This window comes from Strigops habroptila, chromosome W, assembly GCF_004027225.2.
Source record: "Strigops habroptila isolate Jane chromosome W, bStrHab1.2.pri, whole genome shotgun sequence".
In the NCBI taxonomy this organism is placed as follows: domain Eukaryota; kingdom Metazoa; phylum Chordata; class Aves; order Psittaciformes; family Psittacidae; genus Strigops; species Strigops habroptila.
In genome coordinates, this window is record NC_044301.2 from 34421517 (window position 1) to 34439267 (window position 17751).

Here is a 17751-nt window from a genome sequence, read left to right on the forward strand (position 1 = left end):
CCAAAATCAAATCCCCTTGAGGTACACATCGGACTTCCCCATCTTCCCGCATTACCCACCAAGTATATCCAGGTCCCTGAGCAAAAGCAACCCCACGAGTGGGTTTGCCTTTACCTGAAGCAGGAATAACCCAGACTGTCTTCCCCAACAAATTCTTTATGTGCACCACAGGAACTTTATCCCCCTCTACAGTACGTAAAAGTTCTGATTGGGCTGGGCCAGCCCTGTTGGCAGATCCCCTACTGTTGACCAACCAGGTGGCTTTTGGTAAATGTGTATCCCAGTGTTTGAAAGTCCCACCACCCATTGCTCTCAGGGTAGTTTTTAACAGCCCATTGTACCGTTCGATTTTCCCAGAGGCTGGTGCATGGTAGGGGATGTGGTATACCCACTCAATGCCATGCTCTTTGGCCCAAGTGTCTATGAGGTTGTTCCGGAAATGAGTCCCATTGTCTGACTCAGTTCTCTCTGGGGTGCCGTGTCGCCACAAGACTTGTTTCTCAAGGCCCAGGATAGTGTTCCGGGCAGTGGCATGGGACACAGCGTATGTTTCCAGCCAGCCGGTGGTTGCTTCCACCATGGTAAGCACATAGCGCTTGCCCTGGCGGGTTGGTGGGAGTGTGATATAGTCAATCTGCCAGGCCTCCCCATATTTGTACTTCAGCCATCGTCCTCCATACCAGAGAGGCTTTAACCCCTTGGATTGCTTAATTGCAGCACATGTTTCACATTCGTGAATAACCTGGGCAATAGTGTCCATCGTTAAGTCCACCCCTCGATCACGAGCCCATCTATATGTTGCATCTCTGCCTTGATGGCCTGAGGTGTCATGGGCCCACCGGGCTAAAAATAATTCACCCTTATGTTGCCAATCCAAGTCCATCTGAGCCACTTTAATCTTAGCAGCTTTATCCACTTGCTGGTTATTCTGGTGTTCCTCAGTGGCCCGACTCTTGGGTACATGAGCATCTACGTGGCGTACCTTCACCACCAGGTTCTGCACCCGAGCAGCGATATCTTGCCACAATGCAGCAGCCCAGATGGGTTTACTTCTGCGTTGCCAGTTGCTCTGCTTCCATTGCTGCAACCACCCCCACAGGGCATTTGCCACCATCCATGAGTCAGTATAGAGATAAAGTACTGGCCATTTTTCTCGTTCAGCAATGTCCAAGGCCAGCTGGATGGCTTTCACCTCTGCAAACTGACTCAATTCACCCTCTCCTTCAGCAGTTTCTGCAACTTGTCTCAGGGGACTCCACACAGCTGCCTTCCATCTCCGATGCTTTCCCACAATACAGCAGGACCCATCAGTAAACAAGGCATATTGCTTTTCACTCTCTGACAGTTCATTATATGGTGGGGCCTCTTCAGCACGCGTCACCTCCTCTTCTGGTGACATCCCAAAATCTTTGCCCTCTGGCCAGTCCATGATGACTTCTAGAATTCCTGGACGACTGGGATTTCCTATTCGAGCTCGTTGTGTAATTAGTGCGGCCCACTTACTCCATGTAGCATCAGTTGCATGATGTGTAGAGGAGACCCTGCCTTTGAACATCCAGCCCAGCACAGGCAACCGGGGTGCCAGGAGGAGCTGCGCTTCAGTTCCAATCACTTCTGAGGCAGCTCGAACCCCTTCATAGGCTGCCAGTATCTCTTTTTCAGTGGGAGTGTAGCTGGCCTCGGATCCTTTATATCCCCGACTCCAAAAGCCAAGGGGTCGACCTCGAGTCTCCCCTGGAGCTTTCTGCCAGAGGCTCCAGGTAGGACCATTCTCCCCAGCTGCGGTATAGAGCACGTTTTTCACATCTGGCCCGGCCCGGACTGGTCCAAGGGCTACTGCATGAACTATTTCTCGTTTAATTTGTTCAAAGGCTTGTTGTTGCTCAGGGCCCCATTTGAAATCATTCTTCTTCCGGGTCACGTGGTAGAGAGGGCTTACAATCAGACTGTAATTTGGGATGTGCATTCTCCAGAACCCCACAACACCTAAGAAAGCTTGTATTTTCTTTCTTGTTAGTTGGTGGAGACATTGCTGTTATCTTGTTGATCACGTCTGTGGGGATCTGGCGGCGTCCATCTTGCCATTTTATTCCCAAAAATTGAATCTCCTGTGCAGGTCCCTTGACCTTATTCCGTTTTATGGCAAAACCGGCCTTCAGCAGGATTTGGATTATTTTCCTGCCTTTCTCAAAAACTTCTTCCGCTGTATCACCCCACACGATGATGTCATCAATGTATTGCAGGTGTTCTGGAGCTTGCCCCTGTTCCAGTGCAGTCTGGATCAATCCATGGCAGATGGTAGGGCTGTGTTTCCACCCCTGGGGCAGTCGGTTCCAAGTGTACTGGACGCCCCTCCAAGTGAAAGCAAACTGTGGCCTGCATTCTGCTGCCAAAGGGATTGAGAAAAATGCATTGGCAATGTCAATTGTGGCATACCACTTGGCTGCCTTTGACTCCAGTTCATACTGAAGTTCTAACATGTCCGGTACGGCAGCACTCAATGGTGGTGTGACTTCGTTCAGGCCACGATAGTCTACTGTTAATCTCCACTCTCCATTAGACTTTTGCACTGGCCATATGGGGCTATTAAAGGGTGAGCGGGTCCTGCTGATCACTCCTTGGCTCTCCAGTCTGCGGATCAGCTTATGGATGGGAATCAAGGAGTCTCGGTTGGTGCGATATTGCCGCCGGTGCACTGTTGTGGTCGCAATTGGCACTTGTTGTTCTTCGACCTTCAGCAACCCCACAACAGAAGGATCCTCTGAGAGACCGGGTAAGGTGGACAGCTGCTTAATTTCCTCTGTCTCCAAGGCAGCGATACCAAAAGCCCATCTATACCCTTTTGGGTCTTTGAAATACCCTCTCCTGAGATAGTCTATGCCAAGGATGCATGGAGCCCCTGGACCAGTTACAATGGGGTGCTTTTGCCACTTCCTCCCAGTCAGGCTGATTTCAGCTTCCAGCATAGTTAACGCTTGGGATCCTCCTGTCACTCCAGAAATAGAAATGGGTTTCACCCCTTGATACCTTGATGGCATCAGAGTACACTGTGCACCGGTATCTACTAGAGCCTTATACTTCTGTGGGACTGATGTGCCAGGCCATCTGATCCACACAGTCCAGTAAACCCGATTATCCCTCTCCTCCACCTGGCTGGAGGCAGGGCCCCTCTAATAGTGATCACAAAATTCTCCACTTCTGTCTTGTAGAAAGGGATTAGTATTCCTTATCACAGGAGCTGGAGTAAAATCAGCTCTTTCGCTCCATCTGGGAAACTGCTCGCCAGAGACTGGAGCAGCAGCTTTCCTGGGAGGATCATCCTTGACCATTGTTCTCCTCTTCAGTTCACGCACCCGTTGCTCCAGAGCTGAAGTAGGTTTTCCATCCCACTTTCTCATGTCTTCTCCATGATCCCGCAGGTAAAACCATAGGGTGGCCCGTGGCGTGTACCTCGTATATTTTCTTTCTCGAGCAGTAGGGTGCCTTCTGTTGATAGCTGAGACATGGGTTGGTACGCGTGGAGAGCTGGATAGATCGGATAAATCGTCTCTCAATTGTTTGAACTCCTGGGACAGTTTTTCCACAGCTGAAATGATGGAAGGGGTGAGATTGTCTTCGAACTCTCGGAGTTGACGAATCAGGAAATCCACTGTTGGTGATACTCCGTCATTCCAGGTCATTGATGCCATTGTGTGGGCATATGATGATGGCGCACTCCGTGTAAGTTTCCGCCACATGGGTCGTGTACATTCGACTTCATCTGGGTCTACGGATGTGTTCCTGGAATCCGGCCTACGATAGATCATCTCTATAATGGCTGATTCCCTCAGGGACTGGATGCCTTTCTCCATCGTGGTCCAGTTGGCTGAGCGATTCGTGATATCGTCTTTGTAGGGAAACCTTTCCTTCACAGCTGCCAGGAGCCGCCTCCAAAGACTGAGGGCTCGCTTCTCTCTTGCAATCGCTTTGTCAATTCCTCCTTCCTTAGCAAGTGATCCCAGCTGCTTGGCTTCCCTACCTTCTAGTTCATGACCGTCGGCCCCATTGTCCCAGCACCGGAGCAACCAGGTGACAATGTGCTCCCCTGGAAGACGGGTGAAATCTTTTCGCATATTCCGTAGTTCGGTTGAGGTCCGGGGTCGAGAAGTGACCTCTTCTTCTTCTTCCTCTTCCTCTGACCCACGTAGTAGTAACTCTTGTTCAGGTGCTGTTGCATATAGTAATGGCACTGGGTCTTCATCTTTCTTCGCTTCGCGGGTTGCTCTTTGTGCCTTTCGTTTGCTTTTGCTTACAGGGGCAACAGACATTGTCACAAACTGGCCATTTGGTTTAGCTGCAGTGTTTGCCACTGTGGTTGGAGTGGCTGCAGTGTCTGCCACTAGGATTGGAGTGGTTGCAATGTCTATTGCTGGGGTTGGTGCAGCTGTTGTGCTTGGGAGTTGAGTAACACCAACAGCTGCATTATCTGTTGCTGTCGGGGTTTGAGTAGCTACTGTGCTTGTCACTGGGGTTGGTGTAGCTGCAGTGCTTGGAGTAGCCATATTGTCTGTTGCTGTCGGGGTTTGAATAGCTACTGTGCATGTCACTGGGGTTGGTGTAGCTGTGGTGCTTGGAGTAGCTATATTGTCTGTTGCTGTCGGGGTTTGAGTAGCTACTGTGCTTGTCACTGGGGTTGGTGTGGCTGCGGTGCTTGGAGTAGCCACATTGTCTGTTGCTGTCGGAGTTTGAGTAGCTGTTGTGCTTGTCACTGGGGTTGGTGTAACTGCTGTATTTGAAGTTGGAGTAGTTGCGTTGTCTGTTGTGGTCAGGGTTTGAGTAGCTGTTGTGCTTGTCACTGGAGTTGATGTAGCTGCTGTACTTGGAGTAGCTGTGTTGACTGTTGTGGTCAGGGTCTGAGTAGCTGCTGTGCTTGTAGTTGGCATAGCTGCGTTGTCTGTTGCTTTGCCATCAGATCCAGAGACATTTTTTTCCCTTTGAAGGTGCTGGATAGTGTTGAGCAGGGCTCTGTAGGCATAGGCCAAGCCCCAGCACGTTGCCAAGATTTGTCCCTCTCTGGTATAACCAGGACGACAGCACACCTCGTTTAAGTGTTTTACTAGTTTTTCCGGATGTTGCACTTGTTCAGTGGTGAAGTTCCAAAGCACTGGAGGGGCCCACTGGCCTAGGTACTTGCCCATACTATCCCACACACCCTGCCACTCATAACTGTCCAGCCTCAGGGAAAATCTCCTGGTGGTCCTCCTATATCGTCGTCTAACCCTAGACCAGATTCGAACCTGATACTGCTGAATTTTTGACATTAAACGAAATAGGATGTTCCTATGACAGGATGGCCGTGGGTAAAACACACTCCGTATGTTTGCCAACATGCTGATCCCCAGCACAATCAGCAGGCAGGTTTCAAGGGTACTCAAAGGCCATCTAAAACCTTCAGAACTCTCAATTGCTGTTGCAAATAGGCTGGTGGGGGAACGGGGGGTGAAAGAGAATGCTTCCTTCGTAAGTTTACCCCCCGAGGAGGAAAAAAAAGATATGCAATTGCTAAAATATTTCATTATATACCTCCCAATGTATAGTGGTGATGGCCACGCTGGAAGCACAAACCAGACCAGTTTCATGATCAATGAGTCTATTGTATTACAAGTCATTACCATGAAGTACAGTGAAACAAGAACCTTAGCCCAGGCCCCCCAGCCGATAAACGCTAAAACAGCAAATAGTGGCTGTAAATAAGGTACAACATGCTGAAACTCTGAGATCAAGCGCAACACGTCTGAGAGCCAAATAATCACCATTGTGACGAGTAGTAACAATGAATGCTTATCACAAATATGATTAAACACACTCTGGTCAGATCTGTCGTTATCTCAACCTTTCGTGCCCCACGTTGGGCGCCAAAAAGAACTGTCGTGGTTTGAGCCCAGCCGGTAACTCAGAACCACACAGCCGCTCGCTCACCCCCCCCCCCCCCCCCTTCTTCCTCCCCCCGCTCCCGGAGGGATGGGGAGGAGAACGGGAAGAATGTAACTCCCACGGGTTGAGATAAGAGCAGTCCCGCAACTAAGGTATAACACAAAACCACTACTGCTACCACCAATGATAATAACGATTAGTGAAATAACAAGGGGAGAGGATACAATTGCTCACCACCCGCCGACCGATACCCAGCCCGACCCGAGCAGTGATCTGGGCCTTCCGGGTAACTCCCCCCGGTTTATATACTGGGCATGACGTGCTGTGGTATGGAATACCCCTTTGGCTAGTTTGGGTCAGGTGTCCTGTCTCTGCTTCCTCCCGGCTTCCCCTCCTCCCTGGCAAAGCATGAGACTGAGAAAGTCCTTGGTTGGAATAAACATTACTTAGCAACAACTAAAAACATCGGTGTTATCAGCGTTGTTCCCAGGCTGAAAGTTAAAAAACACAGCACTGCACCAGCTACTAAGCAGGAGAAAAATGACTGCTATAGCTGAACCCAGGACAGGCCTTAACATAGGCAGTCTCCTGGGAAGTGCGGGAGCACAGGCGCTCCCCAGCCTGCTGGATCTCCTGCAGGTCGAGTTCTACACGAGGCAGCTCAGAGATACCTTCTGCCTTGGCTGCAAGTTGTTCTGCCTGCTGGAGAAGCTCTCCAAAGCCTTCAGTATCTATCTCACTCAAGATGCATGAAAACCTTCAGAAAAAGAGAAAAGATTCTTGCTCAACTATAAACAGTTTCTATACCTATGGGAAAAAACAGACCAGCAAGAGCAAGTCTTCTAGAACAGGATACTCCTCTGCCCATCCTCCCCAAGCACTAAACAACAAGGAAATACTTTCAAGTGGTCTTAGACAGATTTGCCTTGCAGGACTACATTCTCAAGGCCTATGTATGGACCTGTCAGAAGCGGGATGCAGATGCCATATGACGGTTCATATACTGCCTTGATATAAATGAGAATGAAAGCAGAGAAGTCCCTGTGAAGAATTTGGTGTTAATTTAGCTATAAACTACTTGTATACACACATATATAAGTAGTTTGGAGAGTTGGACTCAAGGATCCTTACGGATCCCTGCCATTCAAGATATTCTATGATTTTATATTTTTATATATTATAAATGGAGACACATACATGTGCACGCATAGATATATATGTATGAGGGCTGAAAACATAACTTAAACATGAGGTTAAATTAACAGCAAAACACACAAGCATATACATGTACATAGACAGCCATAACTAACCATCTACGAAAAATGTGTTAATCCATGTCATTAACAGCCACGGTCAAAAGAAATAAGTGCATGTTGTTCCAATGTAGAAGATGTGTGTCTAACTGATGCATGCAGAAAGCTTTACCAGTGTTTGCGAGAATTGCTTGCACAGACCAAATGAGAGAACAGTTAAAGAATCTATAAAGCATAAGGCAACAGCTGGAAGAGATGAGGTCATGTCATGGTTTAAGCCCAGCCGGTAACTCAGAACCACGCAGCCGCTCGCGCACTCCCCCCCCCTTCTTCCCCCCCCCCCCCCCACTCCTGGAGGGATGGAGAGAATTGAAAGAATGTAACTCCCACGGGTTGAGATAAGAACAGCCCAGTAACTAAGGTACAATACAAAACCAATAATAATAATGATAAGGGAAATAACAAGGGGAGAGAATACAATTGCTCACCACCTGCTGACCGATACCCAGCCCGACCCGAGCAGCGATCTGGGCCTTCCAGGTAACTCCCCACAGCTTATATAGTGGGCATGACGTGCTGTGGTATGGAATACCCCTTTGGCTACTTTGGGTCAGGTGTCCTGTCTCTGCTTCCTCCCGACTTCCCCTCCTCCCTGGCGGAGCATGAGACTGAAAAGTCCTTGATCGGAGTAAGCATTACTTAGCAACAACTAAAAACATCGGTGTGTTATCAGCACTGTTCTCAGACTAAAGTCAAAAACACAGCACTGCACCAGCTACTAAGAAGGAGAAAAATAACTGCTACAGCTGAACGCAGGACAATATCCACTCCCTTATTCCATACCATTCACGTCATGCTCAGATCCCACATTTTTCAATATACCATCACTTTTGTCTCATATATATACACACACATGAAGAGAGAGAGATATAGAATCATAGAATCATAGAATAGTTAGGGTTAGAAAGGACCTTAAGATCATCTAGTTCCAACCCCCCTGCCATGGGCAGGGATGCCTCACCCTAGACCATGTCGCCCAAGGCTCTGTCCAACCTGGCCTTGAACACCACCAGGGATGGAGCATTCACCACTTCCTTGGGCAACCCATTCCAGTGCCTCACCACCCTCACAGAGAAGAACTACTTCCTGATATCTAACCTAAACTTCCCCTGTTTAAGTTTGAACCTGTTACCCCTTGTCTTATCACTACAGTCCCTAATGAAGAGTCCCTCCCCAGCAGCCTTGTAGGCCCCCTTCAGATACCGGAAGGCTGCTATGAGGTCTCCACGCAGCCTTCTCTTCTCCAGGCTGAACAGCCCCAACTTTCTCAGCCTGTCTTCATACGGGAGGTGCTCCAGCCCCCTTACCATCCTCGTGGCCCTCCTCTGGACTTGCTCCAACAGCTCCATGTCCTTTTTATGTTGAGGACCACCAGAACCGTACACAATACTCCAAGTGAGGTCTCACAAGAGCAGAGTAGAGGGGCAGGATCACCTCTTTCGACCTGCTCTGAATCTCTTCTCCACCCAACCTGTAACTGTGCCTGGGATTGCCCTGACCCAGGTGTAGGACCTTGCACTTGGCTTGGTTGAACTTCATGAGGTTGGCATTGGCCCACCTCACAAGCGTGTCAAGGTCCCTCTGGATGACATCCCTTCCCTCCAGCGTATCAACCGAACCACACAGCTTGGTGTCATCAGCAAACTTGCTGAGGGTGCACTCGATCCCACTGTCCATGTTGCCGACAAAGATGTTGAACAAGATTGGTCCCAACACCGATTCCTGAGGAACACCACTCGTTACTGCTTTCCAACTGGACATTGAGCTGTTGACCACAACTCTTTGCGTGCGGCCATCGAGCCAATTCTTTATCCACCGAGTGGTCCATCCATCAAATTGATGTCTCTCCAATTTAGAGATAAGGATGTCGTGTGGGACAGTGTCGAACGCTTTACACAAGTCCAGGTAGATGACGTCAACTGCTTTGCCCCTATCTATCCATCGGTTCCGTAGCCCCATCATAGAAGGCCACCAAATTGATCAGACAGGATATCCCCTTAGTGAAGCCATGTTGGCTGTCACCAACCACCTCGTCGTTTTTCATGTGCCTTAGCATGCTTTCCAGGAGAATCTGCTCCAAGATTTTGCCAGGCACAGAGGTGAGACTGACTGGTCTATAGTTCCCTGGGTCTTGCTCCTTTAGTTCACCTGCAGTAGTTCAGTTCACTCCACTGTGTTTGGAGTGGCTGCAGTGTCTGTCACTGGAGCTGGAGTGGTTGCAGTGTCTTTCGCTGGGGTTGGAGTGGCTGCAGTGTCTGTTGTTGGGGTTTGAGTAGCTGCTGTGCTTGTTGCTGGAGTTGGGGGAGCTGCTGTGCTTGGGGTTTGAGTAGCTGCGCTGTCTGTTGCTTTGCCATCAGATCCAGAGACATCTTTCTCCTGCTCCTTACAGGGCTCTGTAGGCATAGGCCAATCCCCAGCACGTTGCAGCGAGTTGTCTTCTCTGGTATTGCCAGGCCGACAGCACACCTTGTCTAAGTGTTCTGCTAATTTTTCTGGATTCTGCATTTGTTCAGGAGTGAAATTCCAAAGCACTGGAGGGGCCCACTGGCTTAAGTGCTTGCCCATACAATCCCACACACCCTGCCACTCATGACTGTCCAGCCTCAGGGAAGATCTCTTGGTGGTCCTCTTAGATCGTTGTTTAACCTTAGACAAGACCCGAGCCCAACCGTGCTTAGCTTTCGAGATCAGACGAAAAAGGGCGTTCTCAGGGTGGGATGGCCATGGGTAAAGCACATGCGGTATTTGTGGCAACATGCTGATTCCCAGCAAAAGCAGCAGGCAGGTTTCAAGGGTATCCAAAAGATATCCAAAACCTTTAGAATTCTCAAATGCTGCTGTAAACAGCCTGGTGGGGGAGCGGGGGGTGTGAGGGAATATCTCCTTCATAGGTTGACCCCCCGAGGAAAGGAAAAAGAAAGATGCGTAATTGCTAAAAAATTCCATTATATACCTCCCAAAGTATAGTGGTGATGACCACTCTGAGAACGCATGCCACACCAGTTTCATGATCAACGAGTCTATTGTATTACAAGTCATTACCATGAAGTACAGCGAAACAATAACCTTAGCCCAGGCCCCCCAGCCGATAAACACTAAAACAGCAAATACTGGCTGCAAGTAAGGTGTGACACGCTGAAACTCTGAGACCAAGCGCAAGAACTCTGAGAGCAAATAAATCAACATTGTAACGAGTGACTATTAATCCGAAACAATGAATGCTTATCACAAATATGATTAGACACACTCTGGTCAGATCTGTCGTTATCTCAACCCTTCGTGCCCCACGTTGGGTGCCAAAAAGAACTGTCGTGGTTTAAGCCCAGCCAGTAACTCAGAACCACGCAGCCGCTCGCTCACTCCCCCCCATTCTTCCCCCCGCTCCCGGGGGGATGAGGATGAGTATCAAAAGAATGTAAATCCCATGGGTTGAGATAAGAACAGTCCAGTAACTAAGGTACAATACAAAACTACTGCTGCTACCACCAGCAATAATAATAATGATAAGGGAAAAAACAAGGGGAGAGAACATAAAACCAAAAGGGGAAAAGGAAAAGAAAACAATAAACACAAGTGATGCCCAATACAATTGCTCACCACCCGCCGACCGATACCCAGCCCGACCCGAGCAGCGATCTGGGCCTTCCGGGTAACTCCCCCCGGTTTCTATACTGGGCATGATGTGCTGTGGTATGGAATACCCCTTTGGCTACTTTGGGTCAGGTGTCCTGTCCCTGCTTCCTCCTGGCTTCCCGTGCCCCTCCTCACCTGCAGAGCATGAGACTGAAAAAGTCCCTGATCAGAGCAAACATTACTTAGCAACAATTAAACCATCGGTGTGTTATCAGCGTTGTTCTCAGACTGAAGCCGAAAACACAGCACTGCACCAGCTACTATAGAAGGAGAAAAATAACTGTTACAGCTGAACCTAGGACAGGTGGTTTTATGTGCCTTAAGTGATGCTTGTGACTGGGAAAAAATGAAGTATCAGGAGATGATTTATGACAGCTTGGAAAAAAACCTTGTAGTTACTGAGGAAAATAAAAGAAACCCCCAGGAGCATTTGAAGAAAGCCATTTTTTGATGCTTGTCATCCTGCGTGCAAGGGGACACCCTTAGGAAAATCTGGATTTCTGTGTCGGGACAGGCTGGGATGTAATTTGACCAAGCGCATCCCAGCGAGGACAGTTTTCCATGCAGCTGCTTGCTTGCTTGCTTGCTGGCTGGCTGGCAGGGCCATGGATCGATGGACAGGGATGCACCCTGACCTCTTAGCAATTAGGGGTAGCGACTGCCCCTGGGCTTCGAGCTGCCTTAGGCATGGGAACTGCTTTTTACATGATTTCCCATGTATTTGGAAATAGAGACTATATTAACAGGGAGATCCATTCAGCTTTGTAGGAAAATCTTGGTATTGTATCTGCTTCCCTTGCTGGGTATCCCAAAACGGGATCTGAGGGGGTTGCTGCAGCCAGATCGTGGTGCTAGGGATTTCCTCTGCAGGAATAACTCTTCAGGCAGTGGGATATGGGGAGAGCAGGGCAAAGGGGAGGAGGGAGGTGTTTCTTGCTGCTGCTTGTTAAAACAAGCCTCAAGAAAGACAAAATACATGACCACCGTTACGAGGAGGGACTTTGGAGGTTTGATGGGTGATGTTCTGGAGCAGTGACGAGGTCCAGCCACCACCTCTTACAGAAGCAGGCTGTTAGATGTGCCCTTTTGGGGTTTCTGAAATTCCCAGTTCCCAGATCCTGCCCTACAAGTCCTGGGTCCTCGGCAGTAGCCGCTCCAAGGCTTGTGTTAATGTCCTGCCTCTGCTATTATGGACATGTTCCCATGAGGGGACCAAACGCAGTGTATCCCTATATGCCTTCAGGACGCAATTCCACTGGTGACGGAGAGAGTACCTGCTGGCTACGGGCTTGTTTGCTCGTGTATTCGGCCATAGAAGAGAAAAGTGAGGTGAATTCATTACCCTCATTTTATCTCCTGAGGTATCAGCTCTTGGAGGGGGTTTGTCAGCATGAGTTAGCAGTGACTATGAAGGGAGAGGGAGGACAGAGAGGAAAAAACCCACTTTCTTTCGGCATTTCTCTTTTTTTGGTCACTTCACCAGTGTGGCGTGTGCAGCACTAAGCACACGGAGCGAAGAGGCGGGGGGGGGCAGCCTCGAACCTGTGTCCTCCAGAGGAAGCCACCGCCCAGCGCAACGCCCCCCCTCCCCCCGCAAGGCGCTGTCCGTGTCTGTCTCCGAGTGCCTCAATAAAGTTGTTGTCGCGAGGGGGCGAGCGGTGGCTGGGCCAATAGAAGCGCGTGACGCGGGGATACGTCGCGGCTCGCCCAATGGAAGCGCGGGGATGGGCGTGATGGCGGCCAATAGGGGCGTGCAGCGTGAGAACGGCTGCGTGGTGTGTGGGTTGAGAGTTTCTCTTGGGTGTGGCATAGCTGCTTCTTCCGTCGTCTCTTTCTCCTGCAGTGGGCGGTGCGGGTCTCCAGCCTCCCTCCCCTCCCCTCCCGCCGGGCTCTGAGCCCTCCGCAGCCTCCCTCCGCACGGGGCTCCCTCTGGCTCTCGGGTGGGCTCTGCAGCTTGGGGCTTCGGCGGGGCCTACCCTGAGGAGCCCACCCGAGAGCCAGAGGGAGCCCCGTGCGGAGGGAGGCTGCGGAGGGCTCAGAGCCCGGCGGGAGGGGAGGGGAGGGAGGCTGGAGACTCTGGCTCTCGGGTGGGCTCCTCAGGGTAGGCCCCGCCGAAGCCCCAAGCTGCAGAGCCCACCCGAGAGCCAGAGGGAGCCCCGTGCGGAGGGAGGCTGCGGAGGGCTCAGAGCCCGGCGGGAGGGGAGGGGAGGGAGGCTGGAGACTCTGGCTCTCGGGTGGGCTCCTCCGGGTAGGCCCCGCCGACGCCCCACGCTGCAGAGCCCACCCGAGAGCCAGAGGGAGCCCCGTGCGGAGGGAGGCTGCGGAGGGCTCAGAGCCCGGCGGGAGGGGTGGGGAGGGAGGCTGGAGACTCTGGCTCTCGGGTGGGCTCCTCAGGGTAGGCCCCGCCGAAGCCCCAAGCTGCAGAGCCCCCCCGAGAGCCAGAGGGAGCCCCGTGCGGAGGGAGGCTGCGGAGGGCTCAGAGCCCGGCGGGAGGGGAGGGGAGGGAGGCTGGAGACTCTGGCTCTCGGGTGGGCTCCTCAGGGTAGGCCCCGCCGAAGCCCCAAGCTGCAGAGCCCACCCGAGAGCCAGAGGGAGCCCCGTGCGGAGGGAGGCTGCGGAGGGCTCAGAGCCCGGCGGGAGGGGAGGGGAGGGAGGCTGGAGACTCTGGCTCTCGGGTGGGCTCCTCAGGGTAGGCCCCGCCGAAGCCCCAAGCTGCAGAGCCCACCCGAGAGCCAGAGGGAGCCCCGTGCGGAGGGAGGCTGCGGAGGGCTCAGAGCCCGGCGGGAGGGGAGGGGAGGGAGGCTGGAGACCCGCACCGCCCACTGCAGGAGAAAGAGACGACGGAAGAAGCAGCTATGCCACACCCAAGAGAAACTCTCAACCCACACACCACGCAGCCGTTCTCACGCTGCACGCCCCTATTGGCCGCCATCACGCCCATCCCCGCGCTTCCATTGGGCGAGCCGCGACGTATCCCCGCGTCACGCGCTTCTATTGGCCCAGCCACCGCTCGCCCCCTCGCGACAACAACTTTATTGAGGCACTCGGAGACAGACACGGACAGCGCCTTGCGGGGGAGGGGGGGCGTTGCGCTGGGCGGTGGCTTCCTCTGGAGGACACAGGTTCGAGGCTGCCCCCCCCCGCCTCTTCGCTCCGTGTGCTTAGTGCTGCACACGCCACACTGGTGAAGTGACCAAAAAAAGAGAAATGCCGAAAGAAAGTGGGTTTTTTCCTCTCTGTCCTCCCTCTCCCTTCATAGTCACTGCTAACTCATGCTGACAAACCCCCTCCAAGAGCTGATACCTCAGGAGATAAAATGAGGGTAATGAATTCACCTCACTTTTCTCTTCTATGGCCGAATACACGAGCAAACAAGCCCGTAGCCAGCAGGTACTCTCTCCGTCACCAGTGGAATTGCGTCCTGAAGGCATATAGGGATACACTGCGTTTGGTCCCCTCATGGGAACATGTCCATAATAGCAGAGGCAGGACATTAACACAAGCCTTGGAGCGGCTACTGCCGAGGACCCAGGACTTGTTAGGGCAGGATCTGGGAACTGGGAATTTCAGAAACCCCAAAAGGGCACATCTAACAGCCTGCTTCTGTAAGAGGTGGTGGCTGGACCTCGTCACTGCTCCAGAACATCACCCATCAAACCTCCAAAGTCCCTCCTCGTAACGGTGGTCATGTATTTTGTCTTTCTTGAGGCTTGTTTTAACAAGCAGCAGCAAGAAACACCTCCCTCCTCCCCTTTGCCCTGCTCTCCCCATATCCCACTGCCTGAAGAGTTATTCCTGCAGAGGAAATCCCTAGCACCACGATCTGGCTGCAGCAACCCCCTCAGATCCCGTTTTGGGATACCCAGCAAGGGAAGCAGATACAATACCAAGATTTTCCTACAAAGCTGAATGGATCTCCCTGTTAATATAGTCTCTATTTCCAAATACATGGGAAATCATGTAAAAAGCAGTTCCCATGCCTAAGGCAGCTCGAAGCCCAGGGGCAGTCGCTACCCCTAATTGCTAAGAGGTCAGGGTGCATCCCTGTCCATCGATCCATGGCCCTGCCAGCCAGCCAGCAAGCAAGCAAGCAAGCAGCTGCATGGAAAACTGTCCTCGCTGGGATGCGCTTGGTCAAATTACATCCCAGCCTGTCCCGACACAGAAATCCAGATTTTCCTAAGGGTGTCCCCTTGCACGCAGGATGACAAGCATCAAAAAATGGCTTTCTTCAAATGCTCCTGGGGGTTTCTTTTATTTTCCTCAGTAACTACAAGGTTTTTTTCCAAGCTGTCATAAATCATCTCCTGATACTTCATTTTTTCCCAGTCACAAGCATCACTTAAGGCACATAAAACCACCTGTCCTAGGTTCAGCTGTAACAGTTATTTTTCTCCTTCTATAGTAGCTGGTGCAGTGCTGTGTTTTCGGCTTCAGTCTGAGAACAACGCTGATAACACACCGATGGTTTAATTGTTGCTAAGTAATGTTTGCTCTGATCAGGGACTTTTTCAGTCTCATGCTCTGCAGGTGAGGAGGGGCACGGGAAGCCAGGAGGAAGCAGGGACAGGACACCTGACCCAAAGTAGCCAAAGGGGTATTCCATACCACAGCACATCATGCCCAGTATAGAAACCGGGGGGAGTTACCCGGAAGGCCCAGATCGCTGCTCGGGTCGGGCTGGGTATCGGTCGGCGGGTGGTGAGCAATTGTATTGGGCATCACTTGTGTTTATTGTTTTCTTTTCCTTTTCCCCTTTTGGTTTTATGTTCTCTCCCCTTGTTTTTTCCCTTATCATTATTATTATTGCTGGTGGTAGCAGCAGTAGTTTTGTATTGTACCTTAGTTACTGGACTGTTCTTATCTCAACCCATGGGATTTACATTCTTTTGATACTCATCCTCATCCCCCCGGGAGCGGGGGGAAGAATGGGGGGGAGTGAGCGAGCGGCTGCGTGGTTCTGAGTTACTGGCTGGGCTTAAACCACGACAGTTCTTTTTGGCACCCAACGTGGGGCACGAAGGGTTGAGATAACGACAGATCTGACCAGAGTGTGTCTAATCATATTTGTGATAAGCATTCATTGTTTCGGATTAATAGTCACTCGTTACAATGTTGATTTATTTGCTCTCAGAGTTCTTGCGCTTGGTCTCAGAGTTTCAGCGTGTCACACCTTACTTGCAGCCAGTATTTGCTGTTTTAGTGTTTATCGGCTGGGGGGCCTGGGCTAAGGTTATTGTTTCGCTGTACTTCATGGTAATGACTTGTAATACAATAGACTCGTTGATCATGAAACTGGTGTGGCATGCGTTCTCAGAGTGGTCATCACCACTATACTTTGGGAGGTATATAATGGAATTTTTTAGCAATTACGCATCTTTCTTTTTCCTTTCCTCGGGGGGTCAACCTATGAAGGAGATATTCCCTCACACCCCCCGCTCCCCCACCAGGCTGTTTACAGCAGCATTTGAGAATTCTAAAGGTTTTGGATATCTTTTGGATACCCTTGAAACCTGCCTGCTGCTTTTGCTGGGAATCAGCATGTTGCCACAAATACCGCATGTGCTTTACCCATGGCCATCCCACCCTGAGAACGCCCTTTTTCGTCTGATCTCGAAAGCTAAGCACGGTTGGGCTCGGGTCTTGTCTAAGGTTAAACAACGATCTAAGAGGACCACCAAGAGATCTTCCCTGAGGCTGGACAGTCATGAGTGGCAGGGTGTGTGGGATTGTATGGGCAAGCACTTAAGCCAGTGGGCCCCTCCAGTGCTTTGGAATTTCACTCCTGAACAAATGCAGAATCCAGAAAAATTAGCAGAACACTTAGACAAGGTGTGCTGTCGGCCTGGCAATACCAGAGAAGACAACTCGCTGCAACGTGCTGGGGATTGGCCTATGCCTACAGAGCCCTGTAAGGAGCAGGAGAAAGATGTCTCTGGATCTGATGGCAAAGCAACAGACAGCGCAGCTACTCAAACCCCAAGCACAGCAGCTCCCCCAACTCCAGCAACAAGCACAGCAGCTACTCAAACCCCAACAACAGACACTGCAGCCACTCCAACCCCAGCGAAAGACACTGCAACCACTCCAGCTCCAGTGACAGACACTGCAGCCACTCCAAACACAGTGGAGTGAACTGAACTACTGCAGGTGAACTAAAGGAGCAAGACCCAGGGAACTATAGACCAGTCAGTCTCACCTCTGTGCCTGGCAAAATCTTGGAGCAGATTCTCCTGGAAAGCATGCTAAGGCACATGAAAAAACGACGAGGTGGTTGGTGACAGCCAACATGGCTTCACTAAGGGATATCCTGTCTGATCAATTTGGTGGCCTTCTATGATGGGGCTACGGAACCGATGGATAGATAGGGGCAAAGCAGTTGACGTCATCTACCTGGACTTGTGTAAAGCGTTCGACACTGTCCCACACGACATCCTTATCTCTAAATTGGAGAGACATCAATTTGATGGATGGACCACTCGGTGGATAAAGAATTGGCTCGATGGCCGCACGCAAAGAGTTGTGGTCAACAGCTCAATGTCCAGTTGGAAAGCAGTAACGAGTGGTGTTCCTCAGGAATCGGTGTTGGGACCAATCTTGTTCAACATCTTTGTCGGCAACATGGACAGTGGGATCGAGTGCACCCTCAGCAAGTTTGCTGATGACACCAAGCTGTGTGGTTCGGTTGATACGCTGGAGGGAAGGGATGTCATCCAGAGGGACCTTGACACGCTTGTGAGGTGGGCCAATGCCAACCTCATGAAGTTCAACCAAGCCAAGTGCAAGGTCCTACACCTGGGTCAGGGCAATCCCAGGCACAGTTACAGGTTGGGTGGAGAAGAGATTCAGAGCAGGTCGAAAGAGGTGATCCTGCCCCTCTACTCTGCTCTTG

General features: G+C 51.1%; 1 pseudogene; it reads right to left on the reverse strand.

The window, feature by feature from the left end:
* Window positions 1–13791, reverse strand: part of LOC115619015 — a 92766-nt pseudogene extending 78975 nt beyond the window's left edge.
* Window positions 13792–17751: the final 3960 nt, after the last annotated feature.